At 46.5% G+C, this 18,483-nt stretch overlaps 1 protein-coding gene across 1 annotated transcript in view; it reads left to right on the forward strand.

The window, feature by feature from the left end:
• MYOF (myoferlin) overlaps window positions 1-18,483 on the forward strand; it is a 586,741-nt gene that overhangs the window by 373,577 nt on the left and 194,681 nt on the right. The gene's annotated exons all lie outside the window — the stretch shown is intronic.

Genomic DNA, 18,483 nt, shown 5'->3' on the forward strand with positions numbered 1-18,483 from the left:
GTGATCTCAAAATGTGAGATCATTTTGGCCTGTGCTTTTCAGGCTTCACCAGAGAAGTCTCACAGGTCTGCGGATAAATCCTTGCAATGGGCCCAGATCTTTTTGGGGGCAAGGGGACCGGTTGTTTATCATTGCTTAGTAACATGTGACTGGGTAGATTAGTTCATCTCTCTGTGCCCTCGTTGTTTAAAATCTATAAATGGAGATAATATCTCATTGGGTAATTGTGAGGATCATATAAAGGGATTCACACTTGGCACACAGTAATTGCTCACGAAACTTCATCAATTATTAATTACCATAATTAAAATCCATGTAAATTCTGTGTTCTGAACAAAGATATAAAATGCTTTAATGTAAAAAGAGTGGGCCCCCCAAAATCTTGAATAAACTTAGCACCCCGGAAAGACAGACACTCCAAGTGCACACACAGGTGGTGAACGTGCCTCTGGCACCCCAATTTAAAAAGCACTGGACAATCCAGTCCCCTTACAGATGACGAAACTGAGGCACAGCAAGAAGTGACTTGTCCAGGGTGGCCCCTGGTTAGTAATAAAAGGCCCTGACCCAGATGTTTCCGCCACACCCCTGCTGTCTAGTTTTCTGTTATGGTAAATTAGACAGAGAATGAAAGTGTGCTTGTGGCCTTAGACCCAGTGCCCACTTCCCTGGCCAGACAACGTCCCACCACGCACACCCTCACCGTCTTCCCCTTTGCCATACTACCAGGCCATCTGTCTTGTAATCATCTCTGTGTATTTATTAAAAATTTGGTGTACCAGGCTGAGGTGCTCTCTGGCACGGGGGTGGGGTGCATTTGTGTTTGCTTATCACTGTGGCATTTGGGGTCTGAGTTGGCAATGTGACCTCTGACCTGAAGGGCAGATTGCATGTCAGTGGGAGATGTTCAACTTGAACCTTGACTAAATACAGGTAGTAAAAGAGAAGCAGTTTGCTTCCTGACACAGTTGATAAAGGGCAAGAGATCGAAATAAATGTAACTCAAGTGGGATTTGGTAATGGTCTGATGGAGCCAGGGTATATTAGTTTCTGTGGGAGGGAAAGGAGAGCTGTGTGTGTGTGTGTGTGTGCACGTGTGTGTGTGTGTGTGTGTGTGTGCACGCGCACGCATGCGTGCGAGTGCCATGGAGACAGGAAGAGGTTTCCCCAGAGTGGACGACCAGAGTGGGGTCTCTGTGCTAGAAACCCTTCTCCATCGTTACCGTCCAGAGTTCTCCCAATGGCAAAATGGTGAGTACAGATGTTCCCAAACTTTCTCCTTTCACATCACCTTCATGGCACCTGTAGGCCAAAAGAAATACCCAACAGTTCCATTTATTAAGCAGCTGGGTCCAAATAACTTAAGACTTTATGTCCTAACAACTTAGTAGCCATCTGGGTAAACAATAAATGAATGAATTTTAAAAATAAAATTTTCACTTCTTTCTTAAATAATGCCTTCCTAATGGGATGGGTGTCCCTGTTGAGCTCTACAAAGCTGGGAATTGGATGGGACACCGCCACTCTCATCTCCTGCTCCACACTGATCTTCATGTATTTGCTTTCCATCACAGTAACCCCTGAAAACCCAGATTTCTCAATGGGTTTAATGTTGAAACTGTGAAAAACCCAGAGCTAGCAGTCCATGTGGGGTTCGGTGAACGTTGAGTAGCACTGTGTTTCCTGGGACCCCCAAGCACACATGGACAGTGGTTAGGAACACAGGCATGGACACTCGCCTGCCAGGACCCGAAGCCTGACGGTGCTACTCACTGTGTGACCTTGGGCAAGTTATTTTAGCTTTAAGTGTTTCAATCTTTCCATGTATCAAAAGGGTATAATAATAGTACCATCTCATAGGGTTTAGGGGGATTAAATGAAGTCCCTACCTGTAACACACTTAGCCCAGTTGTCATCCAGGGGACACTGGGTCAGGCTCTGTGCTCAACACTGTGTGTGGACTTAATGGCTGACCACACATCCCTGTTTGCTGAGACAGTCTCAGGTTATGAGATTATTATTAGAACCCTCTTTCACTCTCAAATTGCTCTGGTTTGGAAGATAAATTATGTGGTAGCCTACCTTTATGTTTTTTTAACTCATTCAGTGCTCCTACAGGTTGCAGGCACTAGGATTTGAATCTGAGCAGTCTGATTCCAGGGCCCCTGCTATTAGCCACTAGAGCAGTGTTTCTTAACTGGGGGGAGATTTTAGACACACACACCCTCCACCACAGAGACATTTGGTAATGTCTGGAGACATTTTTGGTTGTCATACTAGGGGGTTGCTACTGGCGTCCAGTGGGTAGGGGAGAGGCTAGGGCTGTGGCTGAACATCCTGCAATGCACAGGACAGACCCACAACAAAGAATTGTCCAGCCCCACATACGGATGGCGCTGAGACTGAGAAACCCTGTCCTCTTGAGGCCTCAGCAGACTTTACTGCTTACTATTGATTTCTGTTGTGAAGTCCCACCTTGTGGCAAAAGCCAGAAATGTAATTATTTTCCTGGTAGGAGTTTCACTGCAAACTCTGTAAACCCTTTAACCAACCCACTGGTGAAGCTCAGCTTTGTGCTGTGGCCCCAGGTGGCCAAGGCTGCGAAATCCCCTTGGTCCACGGGGCCAGGTACAGAGTCACCAGGGTGGACTGACATCACATGTTCCTTGGAGACAAGACGATAGGAAACCACAGACTGAGCCCTTGTGAGAGTTGTATTCACTGCTTATGGTCATTAATTACTGTTAGTATCACGCTCCTTTGCCTCTTCCACTCTAAGATAAAATGGTAAAAATGGAGACGAGGATCCACCAAATATAAATATGGACAGTCTAGTTTCTGAGCTAAAGGGATGGCTGAATTGAAGGATGATTTCTGTGGTTGTTTATTTTATATTTTTAACCAAACAGGAGGAGGGGACTTTTTCTGTGTGTGGTTTTCTTAATTTCCCTCTGGAAAAACTTTCATAAAGTTTGTATGAAAATGCTTTCCAGCCTGCAGTTTCCTCTCCAAACTTCTCTGTGGGTAGTCTATGGATCATCTATTTACCTATATATCTATATCTATCGGGTTTGAGACATAAGTCTTTGCAGAGATCAGAATATCTCCTTGCAAAATTAGGATCTATTCTGGAGCAGAATGCAAAGGGCGCTTATCCCTGCATAAAGATTTAAAGTCTCCCTCCTGCCTCCGCTCCTCCCATCTTATCAAAGCGGGCTCCCACAAGACCCCAGGCCAAGTTGCCCTGAGTGTTCACAGCTGAGTAACCACCTCAGCTAGGCCAGTAGGGTGCAGGGAGGGCCACCTCATGCTTCTTCTCCAAGGAGGCCCAAGGGCACTGAGTGGCCTTCGGGCACATGCAAAGTGGAAGGCATGAGAGCCATGCTGCTCTTGGGAAAGGGCAAGGGCTTTTGCGTGCCTCAGGCCTGTAATCCCCCCTGCTGTCCGTATCACACCTATTGGTCAAAAGAGAGAAAGCCAAGTAGAAAGTGGCAAACGAAAAAGCTAAGTCCAGTGGGACAAGTGATCAGCACCTGGTCGTGAAGTATTCACATTCTAGGGGCCCAGGGCAGGTATCTGTCAATGAGATCTGGTGGCCCAGCCATACCTAACACATGCCATGCTTTATAAAAATTAGAAAAGTGACCAGACACTTAGGAAAAGGCAAGGTGGATGCAGCCAAGGCTCTGAGCTTGGGGAGCAGGGCCTAGCTGGGTTTCGGCCTCCACGTGCACCCCTCAGGTGGGTGTCCCTGGCAGAGTTTGCAGGCTTGTGCCGCCAGGGCCTTTCTCACTGGCTCGTCCTGCCACTTGTTGGTGGTCTCTGCTCCAGCCCTCAGATCCCCCCTCATACCTATCACCTAGGGGGTGCTGACTGGATAAGAGTGTGTTCCATCAAGCCAACCATTTGCCTGGGGACTGTCCTCAAGCTCACTGTTGTGGGACTCTCACCTGAGGAGATGCAAGGGTCAGCCTTATAGCAACTGTGACGACTGAGATGTACAAAGAGGGGCTGGCGCCGGGCCTGACGGTTGGAGTCCTAGTGTGACGACACTTGGTTTCCTGAGGCAGACAAAGAGGGAGCCTTTCCAATGCATTTCTTTCCTGCTTGAATTGGCCAGAATTAACTCCTGTTGCTTGTCACCAAGATGCCTAATCTTGGAAGATCTGCCTCCCCAAGGCTTGTTGCTTTAAAGATGGTCTTTATTTTAATGGCAACCAGACTGCCTCTAAGATAGGAACTTAAATTCATAAAAGGGATTTGGTGATCACCTTGCTCCATTTTTTTTTTTTTTTTTTTTTTTGGCCGCACCGCGCGGCTTATAGGATCTTAGTTCCCCAACCAGAGATCAAACCCGGGCCCCCTGCAGTGGAAGCGCAGAGTCCTAACCACTGGACCACCAGGGAATTCCTGCACCTTGCTCCACTCTTCCAAAAAGAAGCTGCAAATACAAATTTTTGTACTCAGAAAGGAAACCAATTCAGAGAAGGTCCATTTCTACGGAAGTGGCAGCTTTTCTCTGTGGGCCCCGCTCAGTGAGGAGTCACACTGGCCAGTCTAGGAAGGAAAGTGGCCCACACAATGCACACTGATGGCTCCATCCTTACCACACGCCTGGCAGCAGGCCAGGCCCTAGAAATGTGAAGACAGGGTGGGTGATGTCAGCACAGTCCCAAAGGAGCCTTCTGCAATCCAAGATGTGGCTTCACTGAAATTCTGCATTTCCCAAGAAGACCATTGGCCAAGGTCTTAAACAGTAATATTGCAAGATTTCTCTTGCATTGCTTTTTTTTTTTTTTTTTTACTTCTTTATTCCTTCTATGTTTCTGATTATAAAACAGGAAGATTTGGAAAATGCAAGAAATAACTCAGAGAAAATACACATAACCATCATTCTTCCATGCAGTGATAACCCCGTGAAGTTTTGCTGTGTAGACTTCGAGTATTTCTTCTGTGCATCTGAGGCTGTCTGTAGGCATACAGGTACTTTACAAACTGGGGGTCGGGGTGCACCCACTATTTTATAATATGCATTTTAAAAATTTCCTGAAACATTATTTTTCTGTTCTGTCCTTCAGTTCCCCCAATGCACATGGCTGCCCAATGATACACCTCTTACTGCCCAGAGCTTGGCTGCAGGTGGGGGACACACCCAACCACACACAGTCTCCAACAATGGCTCCCAGAAGCCCGTCCTTGCTTCACTTTCCACTGGTCTAAAGTGAAACAAGAAAAATATAGACTACATAGTTTTTTACGAGGCTAAATACATCCACTTTTAATTGTAAGGTTATGTTCTGCTGACTTTTATGCTAAACTTCTTTTTCTTCTAGGACAGAGTATTTTTATAAAAAGAAACAACCCTATGGGGCTTCCCTGGTGGCACAGTGGTTAAGAATCCGCCTGCCAATGCAGGAGACACGGGTTTCAGCCCTGGTCCGGGAAGATCCCACATGCCGTGGAACAACTAAGCCTGTGCACCACGACTCCTGAGCCTGTGCTCTACAGCCCGCGAGCCACAACTACTGAGCCCATGTGCCACAACTACCGAAGCCCATACGCCTAGAGCCCGTGCTCCCAACAAGAGAAGCCACCACAATGAGAAGCCCACGCACCACAACGAAGAGTAGCCCCCACTCGCCGCAACCAGAGAAAAGCCCGCGTGCAGCAATGAAGACCCAACGCAGCCAAAAATAAAATAAATAAAATAAAATAAATAAATTAAAAAAAAAGAAAGAAAGAAACAACCCCATGTAAAATTATCCTGACCTGTGAGATCCTAAAAGCCAGGAACGTCTGCTCTAGAACTCCAGGAGAACTCAGTCCAAGCACACAAGCCCAGACCATGACAATAATAAGGACGCATGGATTTATACAAGACAAGACCTCCAAATGTAAAAAAACCTTTCATGTTCATGCTCTTATCTCCTCCTGAGGACTGCTATCCAGGGCAGGTAGTGTAGTCTCTCATTCTACAGATGAGGCAGCAGAAGGGCTCAGCAGGGCAAAGGGAGAGGGTCCAGCTCACATGGCTGGTTAGGCCCAATGGAGCAGACCCAAGTTCCTGACTCCCATCCCAGTGACCTTGGATGGGATCTTCTCGGAGCCACAGCTTTGAGGTGACGCTGGCTCCCACTCAGAGTAGAGATGTGCAGGTGCAGAATTGAACTTGATGGAACATTCTGGAATTCCTCTTCAGGAGACACAAAGTTACAATGCACTTACGTGGCCAGAAACCCAGGCCTGGGAGTTTCTGCTGCTCCTACAGAGATGCAGACTCTGGAGAATCTGGGCACGAGCAGCCACAAGCCCAGCAATGAATGTTGGCAGGAAATGCTTGATCATATGGGCGGCAGCCTCCAAGGTTGGGTGATTGGTTCTGTAGCTTACTGGTTATGCTCCCTGGGGCGAGTGACATCATGTCTCTAGACCTCTGTTTCCTCATCTATAAGATAATAATCACAGGCCCATGTAACAATGACTGTCACGCCTTTAGCACAGGACCTAGCACAGAGTAAGGACTTGATAATTGTACAACTGTGTTATTGTTTTCAGCACCTGACACATAGTGGATGCTTAAAAATATTTCTGATAATGGAGTAACTAAATAGATGAATGAATAAATGAATGAACGAAAATGAAATTTTGAGCTTTTGTGTGTCGTCCAGATACCTCTCTGCTGTCTAAGGCTTGGTCCTTGGGAGTGTGAAATGTGTGGACAGCTAGGAGGGGAGGGAGTGAGCCATCACCGTATCAGTGTTCTCTCCAACCACACACCCCACCCGCCAAAAAAGGAGAGAGAGAGGAAATTAACAAGCAGAGCTAGAGGAGATGACATAAAAGAGAAGGAAATTTTGAGAGAAGGATCATTGATGTAGGACATGTTCTGAGCATAGGGTTCTTCCTTTGCTGGGAAATGTGGGCCCAGGTGATACAGGTCCCCAAAGGAGAGAAGACTCATGTCAGGGAGAGGGGGAGTCCAATGAGGGCCGAGTCACCAAAGCTGAGACCCCGCGGAGGTGCTGGGAAGACACACGGGGCCCTGCATGGTGCACTCAGTGGTCTGTTCCCTCTGTGCTCTGTTCACCTGCCAGAGGCTGATGGGCAGCCTCTCAGGAAGGGCTTCACGGGGTAATGAAAGGGTCTTGGCGCATTAGGACCCTCAGAGCCTAGTGAGCTGGGTCTATGGGCGTACATAACGGAGAGAGTAAGCACCCGGTTGAGGAGCGGTGTGCCCCTTCGCATAGCCGTCGCCCTCTGGGACCTCAGCTCCTTCTCTCACAACTGAAGATGTTCAACAAAATAAGCTCTAGAAACCTTGCCAGCCAGGGTCTTGTGGCAGAGTCTGGGGAGGCCTTGAAAAGCTGCTCCACACTGCCCCCTCATGGCATCTGGCTACAGTGACCATTGTCCCTCAAAGCTCAGGTGTCCATCCATCCATCTATTCATCCATCTTTTCTTCTCTCCGTTCAAAAACACTAACGGGGGACTTCCCTGGTAGCGCAGTGGTTAAGAATCCGCCTGCCAATGCAGGGGACACGGGTTTGATTCCTGGTCCGGGAAGATCCCACATGCCGCGGAGCAACTAAGCCTGTGCGCCACAACTACTAAGCCTGCACTCTAGAGCCCGTGAGCCACAACTACTGAGCCCGCATGCCACAACTACTGAAGCCCACACACCTAGAGTCTGTGCTCCGCAACAAGAGAAGCCACCGCAGTGAGAAGCCCACGCACCGCAACGAACAGTAGCCCCCGCTCGCCGCAACTAGAGAAAAGCCTGCCCGCAGCAATGAATACCCAACGCAGCCAAAAATAAAAATTAATTAATTAATTAATTTAAAAAAAAAGCACACAGGCACTCTGCCAGTTGTTGAGGACACGATAGCAAATGATATATAGTCCCTGTCCTAAAGGGAAACTCACACAACATAGATAAATATGGGACCACCGAGTGGATATTACAAAAGGGTCTTGGATGAAATGTCATAGAGAGGGGTGGGACTAGTAGCTGACCCTCCTGGAGGACTCAGGCAGGATGCAGAGAGGAGCTGGTTGCTCATTCAACAGACAAGCACTGAGTGACGTACAGAAATGAATCGGGCTGGGGGCGAGGCAAGTGCATGAACATCTCTAGAAGGGGCAGGGTATACGTGGGAAAGCCAAGGAACAAGCGAATCAGTCCCCACCCAGGGTTTCACCTCCCCTTGTCCAGACTTGTGGGTTCCTAACAGACACGGTCACCTGGAGTGTGGGGCAGGGACTGATCCGGGGCATCGCCCTTAATCTGCTTTCTGGGCTTTTCTAAGGGAGAAACCCATTAGAGCAGTTTTTCAACTCTCTCCCCCCAGACAGGGTTCCAACTGGGATAAGAACCAATGCCTAAAAAAAAATGACTTCTGTCTTTGCAACCTAGTTTTGGGAGCTGAATTCATCTCAGGCTGCTTTAACGGGCCTGTGCTTCTGCAGAGGGAAAACCAGAGCTGAGTCCTAAGGGGAGAGGATGTGACAAATCAGAGCCGAGCGTTCTGTTGCATTAGGAGAAAGCGTCATCCCCAGGGGCTTGGTGTATCTCTGAGGAGTGTATCAGCTCTTCGTTTCAGAGGCTGGGGGAAGAAAGAGCCCTGGGTCCACATCTGGGGTGGGTGCTGGGAGGCAATAATGACCTGAAGGAACAGAGCCGCGAGGAGAAGTGAGGACCAGGTGGTACTCGGAGCTGTGGTCTGAACTCAGTCAAATGAGGAGACTGGGCTCCTGCTGCCGGTGGGGGCTTGAATGATGGGTCTTTGGATTTTTAAGGATGAGGTCACAGTGGAAAAGAGACCTTGAGACATAGATCACATGCCTATTTCACACACGTGCATGCACACACACACAATACAAAATACTGCTGGGGGATGTATACATACTTTATGGATGCCCTTTTGAACCCCATCCCGTAACTGGAAGATTTCCCACATTGTGGGTCCTGCCTCCCCAAGGTCACAGGCTGATGCTGGCTTTCTCAGCTCCGTTGCAGCAAGGCATGTATCCTAGGCTTAGCCAGTCAGACACCCCATGACAGACTTGGCCTCCAGGAGAGGACAAGAGGGAGCTGGCGCTGCACAGAATCCATGTGGGGGTGAGGGGTTTCCGGCACCCGGTGGCCAGCACCAACAGTGTGAGCAGAGCACGAAGTCTGTGCCCTGAGGTCCAGCCCCCAGACTGGGAAGTCTCCAAAACCAATTCTCTGCCCTCCCACCCCCCACCTCAGAGATCCTGCAAGTTACATAATGCCTTTTCTGTTTAATGCAGCAGAGCGGACTTTTATGTGAATTTTGCTCCTCCTGTGCTAACATTTTTCTTAACCTCAGAGCCCTCTGACCTGGCGTCATCAGAGTCCCAACTCCCTGGAAAAACAGCAGCCTTAACTGAGCATTGTTTGAGGGCAGGCACCAGGTCCTTCTTTTCTATAACCACTACAGGAGCAAGGCTGTGAGGCCTGGCTAACTTTCTCCTAGTTTACTTTCCCTCTCTCCAAGCTGCATTGCAAAATCAGCCACCTCTGTCTTGCCAGCCACTTCACCTCCCCTTTCTCCTCCTCTCTCGAAGCTCCTGCTGTTTCTAACAATTTGCCAACTGTACGTTTTTCCAGGGCCCGGCATCACCTGGCATTGAGTGGGGACCCTGAGGCTGTGAGGGAACGTGTGAGGGTGTGAGAAGGGAGGGGGGCGGGACCTGCTGCCAAAGCCTCTGCCGGACCGTAAAGTAAGAAAGAGCAACTCCAGGTTGAAGTGGCTGACAGCGCTTTCTCTTTTCTCATAACTTAGGAATCTATGCTCTATATTTTTATGCATGGAGCAGTCTTTTTCTTTCTTTTGCAGGGGAGGGGGACTGAGGGGGATGAGATTTTTCTGAATTCAGTCTTTCCTAACTTGTTAAGAATAATAGGTGGCATTTACTGCCCTCCTATGGGACAAGCACTTGACGTGATTGACTCCGTAAATCTCAGAAAACCCCGTGTGGGAGGTGAGCAGACCTTTACTATTAATGTCCCCATCTTACAGCTAAGAAAACTGAGACCCAAGAGTATATTGTCAGAAATCTTGGTTGGGAACCCCACTCAAAATTAAACAAACTGGGACTTTCCTGGTGGTCCAGTGGTAAAGAATCCGCCTTACAATGCAGGGGACGCGGGTTTGATCCCTGGTCGGGAAACTAAGATCCCACATGCCGTGGGGCAACTAAGCCCGTGCGCCACAACTACTGAGCTCATGGGTCTCAACAAGAGAGGCTGCATGCCGCAAACTACAGAGCCCACACGCTCTGGACCCCACTCACCACAACTAGAAAGAAGCCCGCATGCCGCAACGAAAGATCCGACGTGCTGCAACTAAGATCTGATGCAGCCAAAAAATAAAGAAAATAAACAAATTAAATATTTTAAAAAATTGTCTGCATACTCTTTAAAAAAAATTAAACAAACAAACAAAAAAGAAGAAGGAGAGGGGTTTCCCTGGTGGCGCAGTGGTTGAGAATCTGCCTGCTAATGCAGGGGACACGGGTACAAGCCCTGGTCTGGGAAGATCCCACATGCCGCGGAGCAACTGGGCCCGTGAGCCACAATTACTGAGCCTGCGCGTCTGGAGCCTGTGCTCCGCAACAAGAGAGGCCGCGATAGTGAGAGGCCCGCGCACCGCAATGAAGAGTGGCCCCCGCTTGCCGCAACTGGGGAAAGCCCTCGTATAGAAACGAAGACCCAACACAGCCAAAAATAAAATAAATAAATAAATAAATTTAAAGTCCAAATTTAAAAAAAAAAAAAAAAAGAAGAAGAAGGAGGAGGAAGAGGAGGGGAAGGGGAAGGGGGAAAAGAAAGGGGAAAAGCCATGTTCTGGCTCAGGTAAGCAGAAAGGCCAGTAGGTGGATCTGGCTTTAGACACACAGGATCCAGGAACACAAACAACTTGTTTGAGCTTCTGCCAGCCTCCTGACTCTCTTCTCTGAACTGGCTCTGTTTCAGGCAGCTCATCCCCTAGTGGGAGCACAGAGGCCACAGTAGCTCTTGCCCACTTCCTACAAACTCAGAAAACTCTTTTCTAACACTTTTGGCAGAATTCCCAACGATAGCTCTCATTGGCTGGGATGGGGTTACATGCCCATCCCTGGATCTGGACCAAGTCTGGGAAAGGGCAGGTTCTGCAGAGAAAAGTCAAAATGCTGAGACCAGAGAGATTGAGAAGGGATTCTGGGTAGGCTAAAGCCACAGGGGTCGGGGGTCCACAACATGAAAAGTGGATGTGCCAGTTCAAAGCCAGGTGTGACTTCAGCATCTGCTGTGACTTTATCTGAGGTCCACGAATGGCCCAGGAGATCTGGGCTCTAGTGCTGGTTTCATCACTAACTAGCTGTGTTGACCTTGCAGACTTATCACTTAGACCCTCATTTTCTCTTTTACAAAACAGAAATAATAATTCCTGTCCAATCTCCTTCATTGAATTGTTGTAGAAATCAAATTAGACCTTGAATTATAAAGCACTTTGAAGAGTCAAATATAAGGTATTATATTATTCCTATGTATACCTTCCATTTGGTTTGTTGAAACTAGCTTAAAATCCTCTATATTTTCCTAATTCCCTTTCTGATTTTCCTTTTTAAAAATTCATTACAAAAGTAATACATACTATAAGCTATTTTAAAATATAAGGAAGAAAAAAATAAAATAAAGGAAAAATAACCTAGAATCCCCCCCATCCTTAAATAACTATTATTAACATTTTGGTATTATTTCTCTCTTGTCTCTTTTTCTGTATGTATGGATACATGTATGGTTTTTTGTAATATAGATGGCATATATAATACGGTTTTAAAATCTGCTTTTTCCTATAAATCATGTTGTGAACATTTTATATGACATTAAATAGTTTTCTATAACATCAATTTAATGGCAGAATGGTCTTTCATTGTTTAACAAAACACCTCTTGTTAGACATTTGGATTGTCTCTAACCTTTCCCTGTTAGCAAAAATACTACAGGACACATCCTAATAACTATTTCCCCACATTCATGACTATGTCCTTAGGAAATTTTCTAGATATGGAATTTCTGGGTCAAATATTTTGCAAAACTCTAAAGCTTTTGGCATCTATTGCATACCCAGAAATTTTGCACCAAATTATACTCCCATAAGCGGTAGATACATGCCCATTCCTGCATCAGCTATTTTAGTTGGTGTTTTTAAAACTCTAACAGGGACGTTCCTGGTGGTGCAGTGGTTAAGAAGCCGCCTGCCAATGCAGGGGACACGGGTTTGAGTCCTGGTCTGGGAAGATCCCACATGCTGCACAGCAACTAAGCCCCAGTTCCACAACTACTGAGCCTGCACTCTAGAGCCCGCAAGCCACAACTACTGAGCCTGCGTGCCTGGAGCCCGTGCTCCGCGACAAGAGAAGCCATCGCACTAAGAAGCCCACGCACCACAACAAAGAGTAGCCCCCACTAGCCACAACTAGAGAAAGCCCTCATGCAGCAACAAAGACCCAACGCAGCCAAAAATAAATAAATAAATTAATTAATTAAAAGACCAAAAAAAAAAGCCAACTCTAACAACTTTGATATCCTTTTTCCTTTTAAATTTAGATCCATGATTCTTTCCTCCTGATTACTTTCTGCTGGTGGAGCCTCTGTCTTCTCTTTCCTGCCTCGAAGTGCCAAAGAGTTCTGAGCATCAGCGGTTTAGGAAAAATCTATAAAGTGTGCAAGGCTAGGAGTCAGAAGACCAAAGTCCACACTCCACGCCCACATTTAGAAGCTGTGTGACTTTTGGTTAAGTCACTTAATTTCACTGAGTGACAGTGTCCATGTCTGTTAAATAGAGATCTAGTCCTGCCCCGGTCTGCCTGCCTGCCAGGCTACGAAAAAGCACATGAGAGGTGGATGTGAAAATCCTTTCTAAGAGATTAGCACCCACACACACGCCAGGGACGCTTTGCATTTGCTCACTTAGCTTTGCCCACCGTGATAATCGGTCTCCCAAATGGCCCCAAGGAAGGATGCTTCCTGGTATTCATTCCCTTGCATGCAGTCCCCTCTCCTTGAATCTATGCTGGTCCTGTGTCCCATTTTTAACTAGCAGAATGCAAAGGAAGTGACACTGTGTGACTTCCAAAGCTGGACCATCTGACTGAAACTATAGGAGAGACTCCAACAGAGAACAACCTTACTGGTCCCATCAATCCACAAAACCATGATAGGTAGTAATATGTTTTTGTTTTAAGGCACTAGGTTTGGGGCTGTACTGTTACACTGTAATGGATGAGCAAACACCTACCAAATTTTCTTCTAGCACCCTGAATCTGGGAGCAGGTCTGAAGCTTAATGGTTAGGACTTCCCTGGTGGCGCAGTGGTTGAGAGTCCACCTGCCAATGCAGGGGACACGTGTTTGATCTCTAGTCAGGGAAGATCCCACATGCTGTGGAGCAACTAACCCCGTGTGCCACAACTACTGAGCCTGAGCTCTAGGGCCCACGAGCCACAACTACTGAGCTCGCGTGCTGCAACTACTGAAGCCCGTGTGCCTAGAGTCCGTGCTCCACTACAAGAGAACCCACCGCAATGAGGAGCATGTGCACCGCAAGGAAGAGTAGCCCCCGCTCACCGCAACTAGAGAAAGCAATGACAGCCAAAAAATAAATAAATAAAATAAATAAATTTTTTAAAAAATTAAATTAAAAAAAATAAAGCTTAATGGTTAAAAGTTGTCGTCTTGGGAACCAGACAATTTTTTGCCACCACCCTCTATGATATTAGGTAAATTATTAAACTCTCTGAGCCTTACTATACCAATCAGTAAAATGGGCATGATAATAGTACCTGCCTCATGGCACTGCTGAGAGGACCAAATTAGACAACGCACATAGAGCCCTTAGCATGTAGTCCTCAATACATTTCAACTATAATGGTGGTGATAATCCCTGCTGATAAAGTGCCTCGTTTATTTGGCTCCTTTAATTAAATTTCTTAAAAAGTGTATATCAAACTACCCTAAATTTTTTACCCCCTGCCTCGGCCACCATCACTGTGACACCTCCTCTGGGCATGCAAGGGACTCTCAACACTTCCAGCCTTGGAGATGTAGTACTGGTTAAAATTCCAAGGCCAGACTTAAGATATTCTAAGTGGGTTTCCAAAAGTGAGTTTCCTTAAAGAAATGTTTTACATACGTTGATGTCACTGATCAAATATTTACTTGATTTATGGCCACATTCTTGAAGTTTTCTGTATGGTCTCTTTTGCACCCATGTTTATTTAAAGATTGAATCATACTTCTTATTCCTCAATGTCTCTATACTAAAAATTCTGAAGAGAAGAGCCAGGTATTTCTTAAAGACAGTCATATGGTTGAAATCATTGTTTCTAATAGACCCTCATTCACTTGCTCTAAAAACATCTATTGAGCACCTACTATGTGACAGACCCTGGCTAGGCATGAGAGATGGAAAGGGAAGACAACCTCTGGCCTTCAGAATCTTACAGTCTGTTGGGAGTGGCGTGGATTGGGGGAGAGAGTGACAGGCAAGGAAAAAATTATTATACTACTGAGAGAAAAAGGCTGTGGAAGAGGGAGGTGTAAGAAATCATGGAATCTCACAGAAGAACATTCCCTGCCGTATCTTTAACCAGGCTTCCTGGCCTGGTGAGGGAGCAGGTGGGAGTGGTAGACTCCCCCCAGGAGCCATTCCCAAGCCCCTTCTTCTCCGACATCTAGGGGTGGCCACTGAGACAGGAGGGAAAGGGGCAGGGCACAACCTTTAAAAAAATGACACAGCCAATGAGGACACGACATAAACTGTTTAGAACCGATTAGACCCAAGATGGTGAAAGATTCGACTTCCAGTAGCCCTTGAGCCTCATTATACGCTCACTGTAATACATTAGCATACTAAATGACACACCCACAGTGCCTCGACAGGTCCGACAGGTCCGACAGGTCCGACGCCAACCAGAAAAGGCCAAAAAGTGGGCAGTGGCCCAATTCCTGGAAATTCCCGCCCCTTCTCCAAGACAGTTGGAATAATCCTCCTTCTTGTTAGCCTATGAAATTACCCAGCCCATGAAAACGAACCACCCCATGCCCCTGGATGCTCTCACCTCCCGAGACAGTCCACACTCTCTCTGTGGAGTGTGTTCCTCCCAGGGCCACTCTCCCCTCCTGAGACAGACCGCACTCTGCCTGTGGGAATGTGTACCTCTCTCAATAATCCTGCTTTCCCTTTGCTATGGCTCACTCGTGAATTCTTTCCTGCGCCAAGCCAAGGACCCTCACTCGGCGCCCGTCCCAGGAACTCACCCGAGACCTGAGACATGACCATCCTCTCGCGCATCATTTTCCCGCAACCTCTTCACAGAGGATATTAATAAATCTACTTCTTACCGATCACTTTGCCTCAGCTGAATTCCTTCTGCGCCGAGACATAAAAAATCTGAGCTTTGGTAAGTCCTGAGACGAGTTGTGCAGTTTCGGTTAGAAGATTGTGGGCTCAGGTCGCATGTGAGGTGTGCGGTTTCACCGTGAACGGCACACAATTCTAAGCGTTCTTCACACTGTTTGTTTTGCTGGGACGATTGTCCTTCCCAGCCACCTTGCAGGAAGTGCAGCAGCGGAACCAAGATCTGACCAATAGGAATGTGAGCAGAATACGTCACTTCCGGCCTGGGGCAGTTATGAGATGGTGCCGCCACTTTCGTCTCTCTTGCCCTGCTGCCTTGACCTTGGAGGCCTCGTGTTCCAGGTGGTGTAACTATAAAATGAAGGAGTGGGAGTTCCCTGGTGGTCCAGTGGTTAGGACTCGGTGCTTTCACTGCCGTGGCCCGGGTTCAATCCCTGGTTGGGGAATTAAGATCCCACATGTGGCACGGCCAAAAAAAAAAAAAAAGGAGGGCCTCCAGATCCCCAAAATTGTGAGATGAGCAAGAAGGAAACCAATATTATGTTAAGCCACTGAGATTTCAGGGCTACTTGGTACCAGTGCCTAGCCTGGCTCATTCTAATGCACTGTAATCCAGTTCTAGTCAATGAAATCCAAGGCAAGTATACTGTGGAGTTTCTGGATGGATACTTCCACTTCCAATAAATTTCCTTTTATTGGATACAAGGAGAGAGACATATAGGTAGTGCTCATTCATTACCCTGGCTAGCTGTCGGCTTCTTGGTTTTGAAAAAAAAGTCTCATTAGATTGTGATGCTGGGAACTGCAGCAGCCATTATGTGAGCAGGAGTAGGGACCAAGAGAATTATAGGGATGACAACAGCCCAGAGCCTTAACATTGTGAAATTACTGATCTAAACTAGGATTGTTTGATTCCAGACTTTAAAAAAAATTGATTAATTAATTATTTATTTTTTGGCTGTGTTGGGTCTTCGTTGCTGCACACGGGCTTTCTCTAGTTGTGGTGAGCACAGGGGCGGCTACTCTTTGTTGTGGTGCACGGGCTTCTCATTGTGGTGGCTTCTCTTGTTGCGGCTCTAGGCACGTGGGCTTCAGTAGTTGAGGCATGCGGGTCTAGAGCACAGGCTCAGTAGTTGTGGTACACGGGCTTAGTTGCTCCGTGGCATGTGGGATCTTCCCGGACCAGGGATCGAACCATGACCCCCCTCATTGGCAGGCAGATTCCCAACCACTGCGCCACCAGGAAAGCCCCCCGATTCCAAACTTCTTTTGTAACAAACCATAAATGCCCTGATGGTGTCAGCCTTTTCTATTAATTGCATCTGAATGCACCTGCACTGATACTAGCTGCAAAGAGAATGAGGAGTGTGGTTATAATAGATGAGTAAAATGAACAGCTGTTCTTTGGGGGAGGTGATGTCATTGTCATCTCTTGTCTTCACCCTCATCCACACTATAATCATGGCTGAAAAATAAAAATAACCCTGGGCAGTATTTCCCCGTCTGCAGTGTGCTTTCACGTATATTTTCTGGCTCTAAGGTGATAGGCAAGTGGCAGCATAATGTAGGAGGTATCAGCTCTGTCGCTAGAGGCAGACACACTCAGTTTCAAATACTAGCTCTGTCACTCTCTTTGCTGTGTGACCTTGGACAAGTGACTTAAACCCTCTAAACCATAGTTTCCTCATCTATATAATGGAACAGTTATAGAAACTCCCATTAGCGTCACTGTGAGGATAAAATGACATGACACTTGGGAAGTTTTCACCCATATTGTGCGGGACACTAAAAACACTTAATATACAGGATTCCCTAAAATAAGTTGGATTTTGATTTTCATGACAGCCTGGGAAAATCGCTGGGGCAGGCATGAACATTCCTATTTTAGAGTGGAGGAAGCTGCGGCTTAGGGAGTTGAAGTGACTTGCTCAAGGTCAGAAACAGATTTTCATCCCAGATCCAGTGGTTCCCATTTCAAGGCTCTCTCCACAGTAATATGCTTCCTTGAAATTGCCAAAGAAGCAATACAAAACAAAATTTAAATTCTGAGATGCTTCCTTTTTGATCTCCAATAAATAGAATCATTTCCATTAGAAGGGAATTATTACTGTAGCATATGTGCAATTGTGAGAGATTGTTAAATTTGTACTGAAAATAATATACTGTGGAAGTTTTTCTTAATCCTCTAGTATCAGCTCCATCCCATGACCACCACCTCTTACTTCCACCTTATAAAAATCGAGTGAAAATACATGTCTTCCTAATCTATGCAAGGTGGCATAGGTGCCATTCTACAAAATCTGTAAATCAAACAGCAAAGCTGACCTTTTTCTAACTCTTTTTTTTTTCTCCTGCATTAAAACCTTTATTATCCCATCTGATTTTTAACATTCAAAAGTTTACTTTCTGTGTCTTTGTGGCGACATGCATCTCAACATCAAGTTAATAAGATATGACTTGTACCACAATCTGGATCTGCACCTCTGCCCTTCCTCTACACCCACATCCTTTGTCATCAGAAAGTAACTGATATAACACAGGCCATATTTTTCTTTAACCAATGTTTAATGATTCACTTGCAACATAAGTCCAGGAACAAACACTGTTAAAACTTGAATATTATTTGTTTCCTTAAACTTAGCTTAGTCATCACCTCCTTCGTAAAGCCTCTCCATGGGGTGACCTCTAATGAGGCACTTAACCTCACTGTGTTGTCATTGGTCTGCCTTGATGTCCACCTTGCCTTGGCTCTGCTAAAGGTGGTCTCTGCTCTACCCTCCTCTCCACCACTAGTGCCTTGCACCACACCTTGCCCGTTGCAGATGGGTTAAATATTTGCTGAATCAAGTGAGGAGATCAGTGCTTGGTGCATCCCCTAAAATGGGTGAGATTCCTTCAGGAGACTTAGCTGTAATACTTGTTCCACCATTGTAGTGGAAGATGTGCTGGTCCTGGGGTTAAATCAATAGAGTGAGTCTGTCAGGCAAGAAGGTGAAGGTTATTATCAGATGCTAACTCATTCTCCCATGGGTGCATGCCATTCCTTCTTTCTTTGG

This window comes from Eubalaena glacialis, chromosome 1, assembly GCF_028564815.1.
Source record: "Eubalaena glacialis isolate mEubGla1 chromosome 1, mEubGla1.1.hap2.+ XY, whole genome shotgun sequence".
Taxonomy (NCBI): Eukaryota; Metazoa; Chordata; class Mammalia; order Artiodactyla; family Balaenidae; genus Eubalaena; species Eubalaena glacialis.